Source organism: Pleurodeles waltl, chromosome 10 (genome assembly GCF_031143425.1).
Source record: "Pleurodeles waltl isolate 20211129_DDA chromosome 10, aPleWal1.hap1.20221129, whole genome shotgun sequence".
Classification (NCBI taxonomy): Eukaryota; Metazoa; Chordata; class Amphibia; order Caudata; family Salamandridae; genus Pleurodeles; species Pleurodeles waltl.
Window position 1 is genome coordinate 995,552,521 of NC_090449.1, and position 18,039 is coordinate 995,570,559.

Here is an 18,039-nt window from a genome sequence, read left to right on the forward strand (position 1 = left end):
CCCACGACTGCAAAGAACTCTTCGGGATCGTGAAGGAACTCTCAAATCCTAAAGCCAACTCCAACGACATCCCGCCCTCCCAGAAACTCTGCGACGACCTCTCCACTTTCTTCCACCAGAAAATCGTTACCATCCACGACAGCTTCAACTCCAGCCCACCGCCAGACCCCACCCCCGGCGTCTCCTCCCACGACTGCCGCCTCACCGCCTGGACCCACGTGGACGATGCAGAAACCATAACAACCATGAACACCATCCACTCAGGCTCCCCTACGGACCCCTGCCCTCATCATGTTTTCAACTCGGCAAACGCCACCATCGCCCCCGAACTCCGCAAGATCATCAACCTCTCCTTCTCCTCCGCCACCTTCCCGGACAGCTGGAAACACGCAGAAATCCAACCCGTTCTCAAGAAACCCAAGGCTGACCCCAACGACCTCAAAAACTTCCGACCGATCTCTCTCCTCCCTTTTCCAGCCAAAGTCATCGAGAAGATCGCCAACTCTCAGCTCACCCACTTCCTCGAAGACAACTCAATCCTGGACCCCTCACAATCCGGATTCAGACGAAACCACAGCACTGAGACTGCTCTCCTCGCCGCCACAGATGACATCAGACTTCAAATGGACAAGGGCGAAACCTCAGCCCTCATCCTCCTCGACCTATCCGCCGCCTTTGACACAGTCTGCCACCGCACCCTACTGACCCGCCTCCAGGAAGCTGGGATCCAAGACAAAGCCCTCCACTGGATCTCATCCTTCCTCTCCGACAGAACTCAGAGAGTCCGCCTCTCCCCGTTCCGCTCCAAAGCCTCCAACCTCATCTGCGGCGTCCCCCAAGGATCCTCCCTCAGCCCTACGTTGTTCAACGTCTACATGGCCCCCCTCGCCAAACTGGCCCGCCAACATCATCTCAACATCATCTCCTACGCCGACGACACCCAGCTCGTCCTCTCCCTGACCAATGACCCGCTCACCGCCAAAACCAACCTCCACGAGGGACTTAAATCCATCGCCAACTGGATGAACATCAGCCGCCTGAAGCTCAACTCCGACAAGACGGAAGTCCTCATCCTCGGGCGCACTCCCTCGGCTTGGAACGACTCTTGGTGGCCCTCCGCCCTTGGTCCCCCGCCCACCCCTGCCAACCACGCAAGAAACCTCAGCTTCATCCTGGACTCCGCCCTCACCATGTCCAAACAGGTCAGCGCCGTCTCCTCCTCCTGCTTCAACACCCTTCGTATGCTCCGCAGAATCTTCAAGTGGATTCCAACAGAAACCAGAAAGACGGTGACCCAGGCCCTCGTCAGCAGCAGACTTGACTACGGCAACGCACTCTACACAGGCATCCCTACCAAAGACATCAAACGACTCCAACGGATCCAAAATGCCTCCGCCCGACTGATCCTCGACATACCCCGCCGATGCCACATCTCCCCACACCTGAGGGAACTCCACTGGCTCCCAGTAGACAAGAGGATCACTTTTAAACTCCTTACCCACGCTCACAAGGCGCTTCACAACACCGGACCCTCCTACCTCAACACCAGACTCAACTTCTACACCCCAACACGCCAACTCCGATCCGCCAACCTCGCCCTAGCCATCGTACCCCGAATCCAGCGCAAGACCTCCGGCGGCAGATCCTTCTCTTTCCTCGCCGCCAAAACCTGGAACTCTCTCCCCACTCCGCTACGCCAGACCCAGGACCTCCTCACATTCAGAAGGCTCCTCAAGACCTGGCTCTTCGACCGCTAAACAGCCTCTCCACCCCCCCCCCCCACCTCAGCGCCTCGAAACCCTAACGGGTACATAGCGCGCTTTATAAATACTATGATTGATTGATTGATTGAAGTATTTTTAAAATATGATTTTCAAAAATAAAACTCTGAATTTCCATGATAACGCCTTCTGTGTTTATTATGAAACCGTCAATAACGTTTTGCGTAAAATTCATCTGAATGTTGTCCACAACAACAGTGCGTAGTTAATATAAGCTTCAGATTACTCCCCACGAAAATCATGCAGCTGCAGAAGAAGTAGCAACCCACAGAGCTCAGATCTGACTGGATCAGGTAAATGTGCTCATCAAAACTAGCAACCAGAGGCAGACGTGTTAATTCATCATCCTGTCAGCGTAACATTCATTCATAAATAATAAGCAGTCCTCTCTACACCTGGGTGAGTATTCTGTTCAGCCCCACGTAACTCACTAATACCACACCTTTGTCTTCTGCCCTTTGTAACACAGTCCCGGTCCTGCCCAGGAAGTGTAATGAGACAGAACTCAGAATTAGGCAAAAAAGGTTGAATGGAAACAGATACAATAAGAGCTAAAATATGTTTCATAAAATGTATAAAGAGCCTTGACTCTTGGACATCTGAATGTGTCTACTCAGCAGATAGAAACAAGGTCCTGCTGTACCCAACGTTATCAGAAGGAACAGTGAAGTGACGCAAACTAGCTTTGTATGCCTTTTAATAGAGTGCCCACCCATAATTACATTATGACCATTGCCCTCTGCCTTCTTACTAGCATGTGTTATTGGTATATGTTTGTCAATGCCTATAGGTTATCAATTATAGATACAGTCTTCACTGGTGATAAGTACTGAAATAAAGAGACCCTGGGAAACAAAACATGATGGACCTCTCCCTATAGCTGCTCTGATTTACAAACAATTATTACAGACTGTTGTTAAGGAGTTAGAAGTAATATTGAACCTTTATGAGAAGCTGATTTGAAGGCTTCCTATTCTGTTGATTTATGGGACAAGTAATAGTTTGCACTGTTTAAAACTTGAAGGGCAGCAAATATAATATAAAAAAAACTTTTTTATTCTTTTATAATAGAACCATATACACTCCATCTCTTGTTAATAAGTTTGATTCCTTGCCTTCCTCACTTTGTTGGTCTTGTACCACTGAACATGGCTCTATTGTACATATGGTATTTCGTTGTAAGTATGTTAAATGGTTTAGGAATTTGGTTTGTTCCAAGTGTTCAAGATATTTAGTATCGATTGACCACTTGTGCTACTATTTGTTTGGATCACTGTCACCTGATTTCAAGGGAGTAGCAAAATAAATAAAACACTCCCCCCCTATTTGAACTGTATGGCTGCACCTGGGCATGTGTGTGAATCATGTGATAATGACTGTTTCAAGGAAGGTCTGCAAGAATTGTTCCGGTTTCCCCAAGGATAATTTCATTCCTTCTATTTTCTCCATTCTAGTTTTCTTTCCTCTTCCATTTTTAGGTTCAGCGTAAGCGTACAACCTCTTGTATACTTTTACGTATACTTCTTCTGTGGGCTTTCAGCTATTTCATTTGTTAGTTTTAGTGACAGTTAAAAATCCTTGCTTGCTAGTGGTCAGTCATGCCTCTTTGGTCCTCCTTCTATGTGGGAGGAGGGAGCAACTACTGTATAATTACGCTTTGTCCTGTTTGTCCGGTCAGTAGTTTTTTTTTTTTTTTTTACTTTGTTTCCTGCTCCTGTCAAGTGAAGCACCCCTTTTCATTTGCAGAGTATTCTTGCTCTGCGTTTAGCTGTAAACAAGGCTCTAAATCAGGCTGTTATCTTGGTCACATTTGATCTTTGTGGGCTCTCTGCACCCTCTCTCAGCTGCCTGGCTCCCTACCTTCCTTGGCTTGGATTTTCTTTACCAAGTGTGCCTGCCTGTGGTCCCTAGGGCGGAGGATTGCTTCTAACCTAGGCACCAAGATCTACCAGGGCTCTGCAATCCTTAGAGACAGTGCCCACTTCTTCTCCATTCTGGGATCCCACTTGCAGCTCCATCATTGCACCTCAGTTCACACACTCCAAGCCCTGAGCTGTTCCAGTGCCAGAATCCCACACATGCTGTCTGCCAGAGCACCTCAGTTCTTGCAGTCAGTACACTCTGCTGTTCCAGTACTGGGACCTTGGGTGCAGCTCCATCAGTGGACCTCAGTTCTACCCCAGCAAGGTCACTTTCTTTCCTATACTGGGACCCCGCTCACATACAGTTCTATTACAGCAGCTCATTTCTAAAATTCAGTCCCACTGCCAAGCCAATACTGGGCCCAAAAGAGCAAAACACAGCTCAGCCAGTGCATCCCAAGTCTAACACCCAATATCACTGTTTATGGGAACCCCCATAGCTCTGCCAGAATCCATAAATTCTACCTTTCAGTGCACGTTCCTTCTCAGTACTAAGGCTCACACACATACCCACACAGCCCTCACTTCTGTGGTTCAGAAGCAAAGCCGCTCACATGCTGGACCCCACTCGCAGCTTCACCAGAGCACCTACAGGTTAACACTCAGCAACACTGGCATGCCAATACTAGGTTCCACGCATAGCTCCATTAACATACCTCACTTCTGACCTTGTGTGCCTGTTACTATTCCAATACTGCAGCCCACATACAACTCTGTCAGTGCAACTCAACCCTAACATGCAGTGCCCCATTGTTCCAATACCATGGTGTTGTGTTTCTCATTCCTCACCCGCTGCCTTCTGTTATTGCAGCACTGGGCCGGGACACCACTCTGTCTATACCCCCAATCCTGATCTGAAACGCCCCAATATTGCTGTATTGGGGTTCACATACATCTCTGCTAATGCACCTCCTGGTATTCTGCAGTGCCCCCTGATGTTCCACACTCTGACTTCTGTTTGAGGACACAGAGGAGACAATTAAAACTATTCTTAGTTGTCATCTTTATATGGGAGTGTCTGTTTCATCTATCTCACTCCATTCTTTCCTTTACTCTGTTTTCTCTCATTTGTTTTCTTTCTCCCCCACTTTTCTCATTCCAGCTCTTAAAATCCACACATTAACAGTTTTACTCTTTCTTTTAACTGTTTATTTGTACTCATCTCTCTTTTTTTTATTTCCCTCTTCCTCTTCCTACCTCCTCTTTCAAACTTGCAAAAACTTGGTTATTTCTTTTCTTGTTTCATTCCTCTCTTTTTTCTTCATCAGGCATTCATTCTTTCATTATTTTTTCTCTTCCCTTCATTCTTTCTTTGTCTTTGTTATTTGCTCTTTCCTTTGGTTCAGTATGTGCACTTTCACTTTTTTTTTTTAGATCTTACTTTCTTACGTTCTCTGGTGTTTTTCTTATCTTTATCTGTCAATTCACGTTTTACGATGAAGCTCTCTTTTTCCCATCTGTATGTGGAAGCCACAAGTTACTTGCCGGGACCTGATGTGTCAAAGTAGTTTTCCCATTCTGTGTCTGTGGGAAATGTGTCAGTACATACATGCCCTGATTCTTTTGCTGCTTGTTTCTCTCACCATCTTACTTTTCACACTTCTTTCATTATTTTTTTCCTCTTTGTCTTTCGTACTCCAGCTTCCTTCCCTTTTTTCTTTTGTCTTACACTTTTGCTCTATTTCTTCTCTTAGTTGTGTTCTCATTTTCATGTTCTTTCTTTTCCTTCTTTCTTTTATTTCTTTTCATCCTCTTCTCTTTCTTTCTTTTGTATGTTGTATTCCTTTTGCTTCTCTTTTTTTGCACCATCTGCTTTCTCTCTTGAGGCCTAGTTATCAATGGAGTAACAGGGGCAGTGGCACCGGGGCCCATAGACGTACGGACTTCACTCAACTCTAATTACTGCTCTATTTTCCTACCGAAATTCAAGTCAACTATTTCTCTTCTTACTCCAGGGCCCACGACAAAGTTACTACACCATTTGTCCTCTTCATCTTTACTCCAGACTCCCTCTTTCCTTTCATCGTCCAATCCATCCCAAATGATATTTTTGTTATGGTGTTTTGAGCATTACACTCTAATGCCAAAAGTGTATTTCTGATAAAGGTTTATATAATAATTGTCCATGTTTTAAGACAAAGGACAAAGGTAAATGAACGTGCTTTAGTTAAATGCTGGGCCACTGGAATTATATGGTAGCAAAAGATGAAATTATGAGGCAGAGTTGACCAATTTGTGTGGCAAGAAAAGTCCAGTTATGATTTTACATTGCCAATAGCTCTAACTCAGGAAAATGTGAGACCTACTGCATGGCAAATGCTTGTTTTCTTTTTATTGCTTGGTTGTTTTTAGGTGTACAAGGGAAGAGGCCCCACATCACCTGCAGAACTGCCACAGAGAAAGCCTTACAGTTACTTTAGTCCACAGGTACCAAACTCTTTTGCATGTGTATCTTAGTGCCACTGACAACCTACAGCTTAAGATGGCCCCAAAGAAGATTGCTCCCAAGAAAGTGGCCAGTGAGAAGGAGCTTTCTAACAGTGACCTGCCAACCTGAACTTTTTTCGGGAGTTGTGTGCCTGCCGTACCAGCCTCGGAAGAGGATCCTGGTAGCAGCACTTCCACATCGACAGCATCATCCCATAACAAGCCCAAGACCATGTCTGTCAGTGAGGCAGCCACTGCAATCATGGCGATGCTGTGGTTCTAAAAATTCTGGACCCATAATTTACTTTGCCACAACAGTACGATTTTAGTATCAAAAGACCGATAATGACTAGTACACTAAGCATGAGCATTTTCGCTCAATTCCAGCAGCGTTTTCACCTCGAAATCGCCATTTTCGTCCTGCACTCGTGGCTCCTATTTTATACACGGCAGCCATTTTAAAAGTTGCCCTCACATAGGCTTATAATACAGTCGGATTTGATTCCAAGGACACATACACCTTGATTGACTTTTCTCTGACCTGGGCAAGCTGGAACCATTGCCTCAGGCCAAACCTGTTTGGTCAGTCCCTCTCCCAGTGGCCGAATCAGATAGCATCAAGGCACACCATGCCATAAAACCCTTATTATCACTCACATACCCTGCCTAATCTTGCTCACACCTGCACCTGCTCTTTTCTTCTTCTTACTTTACGAGGGGGAGGTGCCCGTTTTTATTGGGGGTCCACACTTATCTGATGTGAAATTCTAGGCCTTGCCGGGTTATTTATTATGGGTTGGATGACATGAAATATGAGGTTTCATCATGACACTGTTTTTTCCTTTGTAGTGAAAACATGTGAATGACCAACCAAAATGTCAAGAATGTTTGCCTGAAGCTTAAAAAACTGTATATAAGGAAACCTGAATTTGCATTTGACAGACAGGTGGTCATTCTGACCCTGGCGGTCTTTGACCGCCAGGGCGGAGGACCGCGGGAGCACCGCCGACAGGCCGGCGGTGCTCCAATGGGGATTCCGACCGCGGCGGTAAAGCCGCGGTCGGACCGGCACCACTGGCGGGGTCCCGCCAGTGTACCGCCGCCCCATTGAATCCTCTGCGGCGGCGCAGCTTGCTGCACCGCCGCGGGGATTCCGACCCCCCCTACCGCCATCCAGATCCCGGCGGTCGGACCGCCGGGATCCGGATGGCGGTAGGGGGGGTCGCGGGGCCCCTGGGGGCCCCTGCAGTGCCCATGCCACTGGCATGGGCATTGCAGGGGCCCCCGTAAGAGGGCCCCTACATGTATTTCACTGTCTGCTGCGCAGACAGTGAAATACGCGACGGGTGCAACTGCACCCGTCGCACAGCTTCCACTCCGCCGGCTCGATTCCGAGCCGGCTTCATCGTGGAAGCCTCTTTCCCGCTGGGCTGGCGGGCGGTCTGAAGGCGACCGCCCGCCAGCCCAGCGGGAAAGTCAGAATTACCGCCGCGGTCTTTCGACCGCGGAACGGTAATCTGACGGCGGGACTTTGGCGGGCGGCCTCCGCCGCCCGCCAAGGTCAGAATGAGGGCCACAGTCTCCTGAGAACATACAAACCGTGCTGTTGTACTTCTAGGACGCTTGTTACTTGGTTGCAGCCAATAAATTCGATCTTTGACTTCACCTAGAAGAGTCTGAGTTTCTGTGGTCTGAATCAGGAAAGTACCCAAGGTCTTTGGGTGTACCCTGGCACCGCTGGGTTACCAGATCAGTACCGGTTGTGAAAAACCCAGTACCTCAGTTGGTGCCCAACGTGGGGCGATACCAGCGGTACCGGTCCAAGCCTGAGGTCTGTGAGGAGCTTCGTGTGAAAATTCTGGAGGAAGGCCGCCACTTCATCGACCCCTGCATGTCGACGTGGTCCGAAAGTCTTTGCTGCGAGGTTCCCCGCTTCCCGACGGCTACGAAGGACTGCTGCCCTGGCTATCGCCCTGATTTGGACCCTTGATGTTTGGTAGAGCGAAACGATAAGACGAGTCTTCTGGTGACGCCATCGATATTTTCAGTTAAGTATAAGTGGAGCGTCTCCCAGTCCTTAGTTGGACACTTGGTTTGGTCCTTAGTTGGACATTTGGTTTGGTATCCCTTTGGGATCACTTTGATTTGGAACTTGCAAGTACCAAAGCCGAAGGACTCGTGTATTCACGAGACTATCGTAAACGATAATCCTTTGAAGTTTGAAGCTAGACTAGTGAGCGAAGATGCCTGGTCTTAGCAGACTTGGAAATTTGTTTTGTCTTGGTTGTAAAAGGGACTCCCGGTTGGAGGACTCATGTCCGGTTCCTCCGATTGGAACTCCAACCTATGAACTATATGTGAAGCACGGAGTAGGCCCCATCACATATAATGAAGTATGGATCCGTTACACCAGAAAATATGGTGTTTTAAAATGGCCCCAAAATGGTAGCTTTGACACAGAAATCTTAGATAACCTCGAAGTTAGACTTTTTAAGAAGAAAGCCCGGCCGGCAATGTTTGATTCTTTCCGCTTATGGGGTAAGGAAGCCAAGCAAAAGGAAATTAAATTAGCTAAGAAAAATAAGAGAGAAAAAGGTATTTCGATTATGCAAGCTGCTATGCAGTTTAAAGATAACGAAGTAGAACAGTTGATTGAGCAGTTGCATAGGCGACATATAATGACAGTAGATAAATGCTATCCAGTTTTGCCGCCTCTTCAGCAAGATGCAGCAAAAGACTCTGAAAAAGATCCCCTAATGTCGCATTTGCTAAGTTCGCCACCACCCTATGCGCAGAATGCAACGGCACCCCCGCAACCTCTAGTTGCACAACCAGTGGTTGCATTGCCTCCTGCTCCTCCCCAGCACCCACCAGCTATTCTTCAGTTGGTTCCTATTCCTCCGGTGCAGCCTCCTCAAGGGACACCAGCTTTGACATCTGCTCTGCCTTTACTTCCTACAACTTTGACTACTATAGCGACTACCACTCCTGGTATTGTTTCTGACACTGCTTCTGTCTCTGCCTTGTCTCACTCTGTTTTTCCTCCTGTTCATTTGTCAACCTCTCCATCTATCCGTCAGAGAATGACGAACACTGTGACTAGTCTTTTATCCCCTCTCTTTGGGTCATTAGCTACGACCCCAGTTTCAGAGCGTAAACAATTGCGTAGCCAATTGCCTGATGGTATGGAGAAAGAGACACTGAATTATTTGGCGCATAAATGGGTTACTGAACCAGCGAGATATGAACTAGAGTCTGTTATGGATGTCTTCCATCAGTGGGAAGAACCGAAACAGAGATACGTTTTTGAAAAAAATGTGTACTTTTCTTTCTGAGGATTTAGAGGAAAATGGTTTGGAGCCCAATCCGCCTAAGTTGTGTCGTGTACTGTTCGATTTTTCGACAGGTTTGATTGTGGGTTCAGATGTCGAGAAAGCAGTTGCGATGTTATTGTTGTTTAGGACTGAAGGTGTTTTCAGGTTATTGTTTAAATATGATTCTTCTGCTAAAAAGAAAGGGAAACAGTACCCCATGAGAGAAGTTCCCCCACAGTGGAGGGAAGGGGACCCAAATGCTAATCCACCTGTCCTGCCTCATTTCCAGCGTGTATGGGTACACGTTCCATGGAAGCGAGCTGAAGTTTTAGCCCTTAAGCAGACATTGCCTGATCCCCGTAAGAATCCTACAGGGTATTACAAGGAATTGTCACAGACTGCGGGGTCTTGCATTATGAATTTAGCTGACATAGACATGTTGTTTGGGAATGTTGTTCCACAGCCTTTATGGGGAAAGATTCGCCATACAGACCATGCTCAAGAGTTAGGTGAAACATGGGCTAATATTGCTGCTGCAGATGCCCGACAAATTGGAGGTGCTAAACCTGAGCCTTTAGTGACAGAGCTTCCTGGTAGAATTATTGATTACATGAAAACTATAATGCCTGTGATGCGTGTAAACTGGGATAAATTGTCTGCATGTAAGCAAAAGAAAGAAGAAACGGTATCAGATTTCTTCACCAGGTTTGAAGAAACGTTTGTGGATCACAGTGGTCAAGATATGAGCACGGAAGGTGGTCAACGTTTGTTCGTCGATAAATTTGTGCATAATCTGCTTCCTGAGTTGTGTAAAAAGTTAAAAGACTCAGAAAGTTCTTGGGCAGTTTCCTCTTCAGCACAGATATTGGCTACTGCACAGTACTACGAAAATAGAGATAAAGATGAGAGAGATAGAGTAGAGAAGAAAACAAAAGAATTGAAAATGAAGATTCTGTTACAACAAGCGTACCCGCCACGTGGTGGTCAGAATAGTGGTGCACAGAACAACTATCAGAATAACTATCAGCCCCAACCGTTTCAGAGAAACTCGCAAAGAGCCGAGTATGCTCAACCACGTATCCCAGTAGGTCCCAATCAGTGTTCATATTGCAAGGGAGAGGGTCATTTCAAGTATAGTTGCCCTGCTTTGTTACAGCGCGCAAATGGTACTTCTGGTTTAAAGGTCGAGGTGTTCCACACGCACCTAGAGGAAGAGGACGTGGATATGTTCCCCAGAGCGCGCGCCCATTCCTCCCTCAAAACTCAATGAACAGATTTGATCAACAGGTTAATGCATCTGGTAGGACGGCTCAGTACTATACTGATGATTACTATACAGAGGATGAGCATTTGGACAGTAATGATTGCTAGGACAGCCATAGACAAAGAGAGGGAGTTGTTTCAGTTCCAGTAGATCAGAGTGGGCCTTATGTTAAGGTGATTGCATCAGGTGTGTCAGAACCTTTTCTGTTGGATACTGGTGCTACCAAGAGTTCTATTATGCACTCAAAACTCCCTGGCGCACCTTTGTCTGGTGAAACAAATGTATCAGTAGGGTTTTCCGGCGCCCCAGTTAGAAATCCGATTTCTATCCCTATATCTCTTTCTGTTGGACCTTGTAAATTTGAAACACCCCTTATTTTGACGACAGGCTGTGGCGAGAACTTGTTAGGATTAGATTTGTTAAAGAGATTGTATGCGACATTGTATTCTTCTCCTTCTGGAGTGCAACTCACATTGGGTAAGAAAGTGGTTTCACCAATGTATTTGTCAAAGGACAGATTTCCACCAGAATTTTCGTCTCTTCCTAATACTCTTTGGGCTACTGGACCTAATGATGTAGGTCTTTTGGAAATTCAGCCATATGTGATAACATTAAAAGCCAATGTTAAAATGCCACGTATTCCCCAATACAAGATCTCTAGTGAAGGGGAAAAAGCGTTGTTGGCAATTATTCGTGATCTGATTGAGAAGGATGTAATTGAAGAGAAAAGAGGCAATGTTTGCAATAGTCCTGTTTTGCCTGTCTTGAAGCATACTGACCCTACTCAGCCACCTGTTTATAGGTTTGTAATTGATCTTAGAGAGGTGAACAAAATAGTTGTGCCACAGTTTCCAGTCGCCCCCGATATCACTGCATTGTTGACAATGACTCCAGCTTCAGCCACTTGGTTTTCAGTAATAGACCTGAAAAATGCTTTCTTCAGCATCCCTATTGCAGAAGAGAGCAGGGACATTTTTGGCTTCAATTTGGGAGGACGAAGCTTCAGATTTAAGAGAGCTCCTCAAGGCTATTGTGAAAGTCCATCTATCTATAGTCAAGCTTTGAAAGCACAACTTGACACTCTTATGTTACCTGATGGCGCCACTCTCATTCAATATGTCGATGATTTGCTAGTTGCCGCAGATACTAAGGAGATCTGCAAAGAAGCAACATTGTCATTATTGCGTCATTTGACTGATTTACACCACAAAGTGTCCCTTTCAAAGTTACAGTATTGTCAAAAAGAAGTGACCTATTTAGGTCATCTCTTTTCGAAGGAGGGAAGGCAACTGACCCAGAGAGAATCAGGGCTGTTGCAGCAATAAGCGTGCCAAGAACACAAAGAGAAGTGCGTGCTTTCTTGGGTATTACATCATATTGCAGACAATGGATACCTAATTTTTCGTTAATAGCCAAACCCTTGGTGGCATTAACTTGTAAAGATATACCAAATCCCGTCCCATGGTCTGAAGATTGTCAGAAAAGTTTTGTTGAATTACGTGATGCATTATGTTCAGCTCCTGTGTTGGGTACCCCCAACTACAGCAAGCCTTTTACATTGTATGTCCATGAGAAAGAAGGTTGTGCGTTAGCAGTTTTGACACAACAGTTTGGAGACAGGGAGCGTCCATGCGCCTATTTCTCTTCAACCTTAGACCCAGTAGCTAAGGCACTACCGAGCTGCTTAAGAGCGGCAGCGGCAGCTGCTGTTTCTATCCGCCAGTCTGCTGGTTTAGTGATGAATAACACATTAATCGTAATGGTTCCACATGCAGTGGACACGTTGTTAAACAGAACCAAGACACAGCATTTAACTAGTGCTCGATTGTCAGGTTACGAGTTGACATTGTTAGCAAGCCATGTACATATAAAAAGATGCACTACACTTAACCCAGCTACGTTATTGCCAATTGTAACGGAGTTAGATACTTCTGAACAACATGATTGTCTCCATAGAACAGAAGACGAAACGAAAGGGAGAATAGACCTTCTGGACACTCCCATTGCAAAGAGTGATGGTACTTTGTGGGTGGATGGTTCATGCTTTAAGCTCCCGAATGGTGACACGACTGCGGCGTATGCTGTGACAACTTTGGGTACGATTGTTGAAGCTGCACGTATCCCACATAATTCAGCCCAAGCAGCTGAGTTAATAGCCCTAACAAGAGCATGTACAGTATCAAAAGGAATGAAAGTGAATATCTATACCGATAGCCAATATGCGTTTGGTGTGGCCCATAGTTTTGGGCGTTTGTGGAAGGAACGTGGGTTCCTGACCTCGCATGGAACTAAAATACAGCATGGTCAGTTGGTAAATGAGCTTCTTGATTCACTTACTTTACCGTTGCAAGTTGCGATTGTGAAGTGTAGCGCACATAAAAAGGTGACTGATGATGTTGGTCGTGGGAATGCATTTGCTGACGAGGTCGCAAAAGAAACGGTAAGGAATGTGATGCGCCGAATGTATGTCGCGGGCCCTGCAAGATGGATTGGTGATGTTGGAATGTGTGAAGACACGATAGAAAGCGTGAAATCGATTCAAGCTGAAGCCACAGAGAGAGAATTGAGTGTGTGGAGAGGAAGTACGGGTAAATTGGATGCGAATGGTTGTTGGGTCGAGTTGTCAGAACATCAAAGATGGTTGCTACCCGATGCGTATGTGCTTGCAGTAGTCACAATGGCTCATGGAATGGCTCACATCAGTGTGAAAGGGATTTGTAAGTTGTTGGCCCCAGTATGGCAAAATGCAGGAATTCCCAAGTGCGCAGAAAATGTGGTTAGAAATTGCATGGTATGCCTGAAACACAACCCTGGTAGAGGAACCCCAACTCCAGCTGGTCATTTTGCACCTCCTACGTATCCGTTTGAGGTTTTGCAGCTAGATTTCATCCACATGGAGAGGTGCAACAACTTAAAATACGTACTCGTTGTTGTTTGTGCCTTTTCAAGATGGGTGGAAGCCTATCCCCTAAAAGACAATACTGCGCTATCCACAGCTAAAGCCCTTGTGAAAGAGTTCTTCCCTAGATTCGGAATGCCGAGAATGATCTGGAGTGACAATGGAAGTGAATTTGTGGGTCAAGTGATGAAGAAAGTATGCGAAGGGCTAGGCATAAACCAAAAGTTTCATGCTGCAAATCACCCCCAATCAGCTGGATTAGTGGAGTGCTATAATGGCACTCTAAAGCTAAAATTGGCCAAGATACTGGTCTCAAATGGCCTGACGCTCTACCCTTAGCACTCCTATCAACCAGAATGACTGTGCATTCACAAGTGAAACTTATTCCTTATGAAATAGTCTTCGGCCGCCCGGCCAATATATGGGGAGTGCCTAGGCCCAAGAAGTTCAGCGGGATAGAGCATCCTGTCTTGCTTGACTATCTGTATGAATTAACAGTTAAATTGCGTGTCTTACATCAACAGGTCCACAACACCCTGCCTCCGGTCTCTGAATCTCCAGGTCATCCCATTGAGCCTGGATCCTGGGTTTTAATAAAGAACTTTCAGCGAACCAAAAACGAGCAGCCCAGGTGGACCGGCCCACACCTCGTTCTTCTCTCCACAAGATCAGCTGTTCGAGTAGAAGGGAAGAAACACTGGATCCATGGGACCCATTGCAAAAGGGTACCCCTACCTCTGCCATATGACCGGTGGGTCCAGGAAGGTGTCGCCGACTCAGAGACTGAAACCGTGCCACGTTTTCTGCCTTTCAGCGATGCACGAATAAAAGGAACACTCACTGAGAAAGAAAGTGATGACATTTTACAATCAGCAGTATCACCGTCAGTTCGATTGGACACTACAGAACCTGAACTCCTTTTTCAGGACCACACGATACCTGAGACTAACCGTTATAATCTACGACCAAGAATAAAGGACAAATAAAACAGTTTACTTTTCTTCCCTTTAGCAAAGTTCTCCAATATGGAAAATTATTTTTGAATGACTTTTTGTTTTTTTGTATTTTTTGAACCTCCATCCGGGTTCAGCTGTAGGATCGTGGCTGAAAAGACTTAGGGGGGTAGCCTGTGGACACAAGGTCTACAGGTCTGGTTTGTTCTAGGGCGGCCTGGAACATTCAGAACACTCCTAAGTGAAGTAAACCAACCGCCACGAACGGCAACGGTTAGAGGATGGAATCTTTCCAAAATGGAGAACATGTTAAAAGACTGAGTTTCAAGAAGAGAATATGTGAAACGATAACCAGGAAACGTTTTTTGCTACTGTGCATTTTTATATTATTTAGTATACTTATGTTTTTTATAGGATATATTTTATTCTGTTTTAACGTGATATTGGCACCCACTACCTCGTCTGCACCTCCTCCTTCCACTGTTTCCCCACATTCTTTTCAACTCCTCCCTAAACATGAATCTGCTAGGAGACTAGAGTTCATTAATAACTCCTTCATCCAGCTTTTGCACCAACACCAACTAGTGATAAATACAACTAACTGTTGGGTGTGTGGCCTTATGCCTCACACAGCAGATAAAGGTATCCCTTATCTGATCCTGCCTTTCAGCCACAATGGTTCCGTGTGGGCATTCAGAACGATATTCATCTATGCACACTACCCCCTACGTTTTGCGGAAGACAACCCTAAGAAAAATGCTTTCGTTAAAGGTATCATAGACATGATGAAGGACAATATCTTCTACGAGACTATCCCCAGAGATGAGACAATGGCATATATAGGATGGAACATGACCGGATATGAAGCCACAATGAGTGAGAAACAGCAAGCTAAGATATCTTCCCTGATTTGTGTTGTACCCCATCAGGGTCACCTGTATCTGCAAGGTACTGGCAAGAATCCCAGAGCTCAGCTAGGGGAAAGCGTCTGCACTGAGACATATGTCTTCGCATCTCAGACCTCCCCTCCGCTCTTGGCAGCTAAGGGTACCTATTTCATCTGCCATGATAGAGCCTTTACATGGTTGCCCCCTGACTTTTCGGGCACATGCTTCGTTTCGTTCCTGTTGCCCCCTACCTACACAGCGGCGGCAGATTACCACAAGACAAGGATAGTTAGAGGCATCTTCAGTGAAGAAGACACTGCAGGACAAGAATTTGTGGACTTCGTAAAGGGTTTTCTGCCGTTCTGGGGACAAATAAGTAACAGCTGGAGTATAAGGCAATTGATAAGAGTGGTTGAATCCACCGTGGCTGAAACCGCTGGTGCCCTTGGTAACTTGACTGCTGAGCTCCAGTCGGATCGTCTTATGACCCTTCAGAACAGGGTCGCATTAGATGTCATACTTGCAGACCGGGGTGGAGTATGTACATTGATCCAGTCGAGTTGCTGTGTTTTTGTCCCAGATAACGCTCCAACAGTATACCAGGCCATCTCCAAACTGCATAGAATTTCCGAATCTATTCATTTGGATAAAGGAGATTGGTCATTAATGGGATGGCTCTGGGAACTGATATCGGCATGGGGATGGAAGATTCTGATGGTCATTGGGATGATCTTGGCCATTCTTTTCCTGTTCTGTCTATGCGTGCAGTGTGCTCCTGCGATATGTGGTTTCTGTGTTACATCATGCATAAGGAAACCTGCACCAAGAGACAAGCTAAATACTAGGATGATGTTACAGCAACATCTCAACGACTTTAGAAACATAGACCTGGACTCAAATTAGCATGAGAATAGGTTTATTGCCTATGTAAGGGCAAAAGGAGGGTTTGTGGTTCTAAAAATTCTGGACCCATGTAATTTACTTTGCCACAACAGTACGATTTTAGTATCAAAAGACCGATAATGACTAGTACACTAAGCATGAGCATTTTCGCTCAATTCCAGCAGCGTTTTCACCTCGAAATCGCCATTTTCGACCTGCACTCGTGGCTCCCATTTTATACACGGCAGCCATTTTAAAAGTTGCCCTCACATAGGCTTATAATACAGTCGGATTTGATTCCAAGGACACGTACACCTTGATTGACTTTTCTCTGACCTGGGCAAGCTGGAACCATTGCCTCAGGCCAAACCTGTTTGGTCAGTCCCTCTCCCAGTGGCCGAATCAGATAGCATCAAGGCACACCATGCACAAAACCCTTATTATCACTCACACACCCTGCCTAATCTTGCTCACACTTGCACCTGCTCTTTTCTTCTTCTTACTTTACGAGGGGGAGGTGCCCGTTTTTATTGGGGGTCCACACTTATCTGATGTGAGATTCTAGGCCTTGCCGGGTAATTTATTATGGGTTGGATGACATGAAATATGAGGTTTCATCATGACACTGTTTTTTCCTTTGTAGTGAAAACATGTGAATGACCAACCAAAATGTCAAGAATGTTTGCCTGAAGCTTAAAAAACTGTATATAAGGAAACCTGATTTTGCATTTGACAGACAGTCTCCTGAGAACATACAAACTGTGCTGTTGTACTTCTAGGATGCTTGTTACTTGGTTGCAGCCAATAAATTCGATCTTTGAGTTCACCTAGAAGACTCTGAGTTTCTGTGGTCTGAATCAGGAAAGTACCCGAGGTCTTTGGGTGTACCCTGGCACCGCTGGGTTACCGGATCAGTACCGGTTCTGAAAAACCCAGTACCTCAATGCCGATGAGCAGTGATGTTAAATTGAATTTGTCCCTTTCAGAAAGCAGTACCAAATTGTTTTAGGAAACAGAGTAAAGTGGACAGCAGCCAGAGCCAGATCTTTCCGAAGATGGAGCAGAACAGGAGGTCGAGCTTCCTGAAGAGCAATAATCTCTTCTTTTAGAATCAATGGCTCCCCAATCTCCACCAAGAAAAAGGAAGGGCACTACTCCACCATCTTCTCCAAGCACCATTTGTGATGACAACAATAGGGACATGGAGTGGATCCCGCCAGAGTCCAGGAGATGGCAGGAGAAACAAGGGAAAGTTAAAGTTCCAGAAAGCCTTTGAATCATAGAAGAGGATGATGTTGAGGAGGATGGTGATGAGCCAGTCATTGTGGAAGCTGGCACAGAGGAGTCCGACATAAGTATCCAACCTGCTCTGAGGGATGTAGCACAGGCAGCACCACCAGCTCCCATATTTGTAAGACCCCAGCAGGGACCTCCACCAACCTGTACCTCAGTAGAAGTAGACACTGCAGAGAGGCAATCAATACACCCACCTACAGCCAGTTCTTCTTCAGACATTTGCGGAGGCCCAATAACCATATGTTCAATTTACCATGCAAGTGTTTGTTGAGGTAAGCCAGGTTCACACTGTGGTACTGGAGGTCAGACGATCCACATGAAAAAACATTGTGCAATCCAGAGGGGGGGAGCACTCAAAAAAAGTTGCAATGTGGTTCTAGCGGTGAAGGTGAGGAGAGCCAGGAAACATCGGCT